Here is a 5,571-nt window from a genome sequence, read left to right on the forward strand (position 1 = left end):
TTGGCTTAATTCATATCTAGTTTAAAGTTATTTGGATATCAAGTCCTAAGTGAGGTTCAAACCTTAATATTAAGAGAGGTTCTATTATATGTAAGAGAGATTATGCTTATGTGAACTCATGCCATACCATCTAGTTTAGTTTATTTGAATAAAACTATCATCAGTTTAGTTTGTTTGAATATGAAAAGTAAATCCATCCATATAATTGTTTTCAAGTTTAAAGTATATGGGAAAGCTTTTGCAGATGGAGAAGGCGTCAGTTCCAACAACACATTTGGTTTAGTACTAGTTAGTTTATTTGAATAAAAGTAAAATATTTTGTATCACTGTTTAGAATTGTAGTGGGAGTCTTTTGAAGATAGAGGTGTCATTTCAACAACATGTACAACACTACAAAATATGGTGCATTCAGCATTTTGATGAAGCATTGAACAAATAGTTATACAAAACTGCAGATTGCGGTAAAAGAATATTCCATTGGCAAGTTCACTTTTTACAATTGTATACTGGTGCCATGTGCTATATTTAAACAATATACCAAGCACGGGCGTAGCTAGCTAATTGGTACATGTCAGAAAAATTTACATTAAGAAACTATATTCCAACATTGTCTCATTACTTACTGTTTTCTACTCTAACAAACATCCCTGTAGGCTATAGAGCTGCGGACAACGACCACCGACATAGAGCTATAAGGACAAAATTTTAGCCACAACCCAGCCTCAAGATGCAGCTTGAGCAGCACCAAGTTTGTTAGCACCCTTGTCGGCTTTCTTCTTTGTCCCCTTCTTTTCAGATTTATCCTCTTTTTGGTTCTTCATCATTGGCTTAACCTGCCAGTAATATAAAAAACAAGTCAGCAAAATCGCTAGATAGCTATGTGAAGTCAGCAAAATCGCTAGATAGCTATGTGGGTTGCACAGAATGAGTATACCACTGATAGGAAGAATAAGAACAAACATGTGAGAGCTAAATAATATCTATGCAAAGAAACAAATGGATTATGGATCGGAACCAAAACAAGGACACTGCATGTACATGTCACAGTAGTGCAAGAGAGTCCACAAGCTGTAACCTGGTTTTGTGATTAAAATTGTTCAAATACTGCTATTAAGTGACTAGCAAGGTTTTATGAATGACAAAATTGTAAGCCAGTGCACAAAGGAGCAAAAATATGTTTCCTGATTTTAAAAAAAAAGACACATCTGGGTTACAACCACAGCACTCTTCTAATACTCTGTAATGTACTGATGTGCATTTTATTCGCTAGAGGAACACTGAAAGGACCAGGCAGTCAAGCTTGTGAGTCAAAGGGCAGACAAACCTGATAAACAGAATAAATTACATTCCACTGAATTTGAGACATCGTATCCAAGAAAAGATTATATCCCTCCAGTTTATATTCAATAAGAGGATCTCGTTGGGTGTAACCCCTCAAACCAACAGCTTTGTTGCATAAACTTCTACCGTTCTACGCCTGCAAGTGTTCCTTCCAGAGCCTATCAATGTTGCTTAGACTAAGAAACCTCTCAGCTTCCTTCATCAAGCCTGGAGCTTGTTTGTCCACAATCTCCTGCCATGTGAGAAAAGGAAGTTCGGTGATATGACAACAAAGGATTGCATCTTGTAATTCCTATAAAATTAATATAATTGGCAAATAGCTCATTTAACTACTTGTTTTTATTTCCATATATTATATACTAAATGTCCATTAACTTTCCAACAAACACTCTCAAGCCGTCACGTGGCTATCCTATAAACGCTCTTAGGCCGTCACATGGCACTGCCTAATCTCACCGTTGATTTTCATCACTCAAATTATAGTGGACCCGTTATTTCACACCATCAGATTAGATCTATTATCAATTAAAAAAATAACTTCCTGTATACAATACAAAACGATCTACTGTTCGACGGACGTACGTAATTCGTATCGCTAACTTGGGTGTTAATGAATCATGTTGGATAAATACAACGTTTTTTACTGTAACCAAATCAAGCATATTACTCTTTTTTTTTCTTGCGAAGAAGAAAAAAATGAGTTCACTGGTACATGTTTTTCTTTAAGTGCACTGGTACAATGTTGTGCTGAATTATAGAGTTTCATATGAAATTTTCATAAAAAGAAGTGACGAAAATATTGATATATCTACAGATAATTAGTAACCAAACAAGTCATTATAGTATTCAAGGGCACTATACATGGGAATACATGGGAATTCTAGACTTTACGCTTAAGTCTTAGTTTGAGAATTAGCCATGCCAAATTAAATGATGGATTTTTTTTCAAACAAATCTTCTACTATATAGTATATAAGACTAAGAAGTCCATTAAATATCCTGCAAGTGTTCTTGAGCCGCCAAGTAGCATTCTTACAAACACTTCTAGAATTTAAATGACATTGTCTAATCTTATCGTCGATTTTTATTTAAATTGATGAACCGATATTTTAGACCATTATATTAGATGTATTATTAAAAAACTAATAATTGTTGGCAGGCAAAAGAAAAAAAATAAGTACTTCGTAGGTACGATTGAGAAAACAATAAAGCTTGCATACGGTTCACGGGAAGGAAAAAAACCAACACACGTACTTGCAATAAAAAATAAGACAAAAATAATATGTATGTAGAACCATTGCAAAAAAATCATCTTTAAAATATGATTTTATACAATTTAGAGATAAAATATATTACGCTACAAATTTATGCGAATTTATGCAAATATATCCAATCAATGCTCTATGAATGTTCTATCTTTTAAATTATTCTAAAATTATATATCCAATTTGTGATGCTGTTGTATTCTTTTAATTAAATAAATTATTAATAATTATGATATTAAATACATCACAGCATGTGAGGCCGGCATATAATAACTAATGTTATGATATTTTTTAAATAATTTCACATCATATTTAGGGTGTCAAATATCACTTGACGAATATACAACGTTAATTTAAATCTACATATGTAAAAAAACAACACAACTTAGTTTTGTTTTTCAAGTAGATCTAATTTAATTTTAATTTATTTGAAATAAGATTCTCAAAGTTATTTTTGAATTTATTATTAACTATTTGATTGGTATTTGAGAAGTGGCCAACACAAATGTTACATAGATGTGAAAAATTATCAAAGATATTTCTAGCCAATTATCTTGCTATAATACAACCCCTTAGTCCATCTTGAGATTTATGGTCATACTGTATGTTTTTAATTTACCAAATAGTTTTGACAACAAATTAATAATCAAGTAACATGTATAATAAACTACTCATGATACATTTTCTTATAGTTGAGGAATTTCGACATTTCAGACATAATTAATGGATGGATGTTTATATGTCATACAGTCTACTGACGTGACTAAGTATACTGCAATGAAATAGTTATTGTAAATTAGTTTGGGAAAATAAATGCATTCTTCAAATTAGTAAAGATGTCTCATGTGATTGTGAACCACAGGTGTTGAAAATAAACCCGTGATATTTGTCAAAATATAAACAATAACATGGTGCTTTGGAGATTATCGTGGTACTATTTTAAAATTTCACTTTGTCCTGGTTACAAATTCCTCAATTGGTTTAGGGCAAAATTTGACTCTTCAGATTTATGTGATGTAGGGAGTATAAGTAATATAAGTCTATCTAATAGATAAAGTGATCCTATTAGCTATACTTTTACAGAAAATATCATTCACTAATATATCGTAAAATCCATGGTCATCTATAGCATACGAGAAAAAAAATGTTACTTAAATTTTGCAAACTCCAAAAATAAGATATGCTAAATATTCCAGAAAAGAATCACATATAAGTATAAATAGATATGGACCTGTGATATTTTTTCTCTTATAATATGCATAAACTAGTTATTAACAAAAATATGTTTAAAATAGAGTAAAGAATATTTCAAAAATATCATCCACACATAAACATTCGTAATAAAAAATTAAACAACATTAAATAAGTTACCCGCGCATATGCGTGGGCTACATTCCTCGTTTGAATACACTTATCTTTTAATTTTGAAAGGTGTATTAAAGTGTTTACAGCGGATAACTATTCATGTATTCTGGTGAAATTAGTTTGTTTTGCCCTTTTTGATAATAAGTTATTTTACCTAAATTAATTTGATAGGGTAGTCTGAATTATATTTCCTGAATTTAGTAGTGCAATTTGAATGGTGTGAATTAAAATGTTATGCTGAAACTTTAAATCTGTAGCAAATTTTTTAGTATTGTGTAGCTAATTTTGACATTGATATATAATGGCCACCGGTTTCGGCCAACAAGAGTAAGGCTATTACCCAAAAGCAAGGGGGCTAAACTTGTATAAAAATTATTATCTCCCGTTCTACTATAATCTCACGTATACCTTAGTACCACTACTACAAAATCGATTTAGAGCCCCCCTCAAACTTTTATATGGATCATAATATTGATAAAAAAACAAGACCCATATGCAAAAAAATCAATTTTCGTGGCTGACCTCTTAACAACCCTCTCCTTCACAGATCCGGCAGCAGGCGCCCTCTCCCTTGCAGATCCACCATCGTTGGCCTTTGGTGCACCAGGGTCTAAACAACGACGATAGTGGGCGACGGACTACATGGACAAAGGTGGCCCTATCCCTCATGGATTCGGCTGCGGTGGCCCTCTCCCTCACGGGTTCACTATCGTGGGCCTCGGGTGCAACGTGATCTTGACGGCAACAATGGTGGGCGGCTGACTGCATCGACGACGACGGTGATGGCCTCTCCCTCACGGATCCGATGGCGGTTGCCATCTTCCTTGCAAATCCACCACTGCCGGCCTCCGGTGCGGCAAGGTCTCAACGACGACTATGGTGGGTGGTGAACTGCATCGACCACAATGGCTTGGGTTTCAATTTTTTTTGAATTTTTTTTCAGTTTTTGTTTTTGCAGATGGACAACTTTAGCACCTCGTATGCGAAAATCCCTTTTTCATGAACTTGTGTTGCCCGCCTGCCAAAATTTCTTTTTTTACACACACCTAGGTGTAGGCAGTTGCCATCTCCTCTTGTGAAAATAGATTTAGCCGCATGGAAAAATTGTTTTTTATAATGTACCAATGATTCTCATATTCTACAAATACCATTGTCGTCGGGCAATCCATCGACAATATATATATTCAAATATTTTTTATCTAGTGTTTTCTATTTTGCTTCAGACTCGGATATGAAAATGTATTTTATGAAACTGACGAGACCATATTAATTTGCCGTCTGTTATCGACCATTTCAACCTTAATTGCATGAGTTTGGATGTATATATATACCGCACACACCACAGGGTTAGCGATCAAAACAGTACGGAAATTTCAGACTATACTCGCTATTGTGTATGGTTTTGTACTTTGTACCGACTATTTTCTTCCGATTTTGTATTTTTGGGAAATAAAACGGAAATAACATAGCTAGGTTTCTCCGACCGCTCTAGCTAGCGGTATACCGTTTTTATATAGAATTTTTTTAAAAAAAGTTTACCGTATAGTAATACTAAACTGTTTCTAACCATTTCTAAGCGTTCTTATCCCTAGTTAAATTC

The sequence above is a fragment of the Oryza sativa genome, chromosome 1, assembly GCF_034140825.1.
Source record: "Oryza sativa Japonica Group chromosome 1, ASM3414082v1".
In the NCBI taxonomy this organism is placed as follows: domain Eukaryota; kingdom Viridiplantae; phylum Streptophyta; class Magnoliopsida; order Poales; family Poaceae; genus Oryza; species Oryza sativa.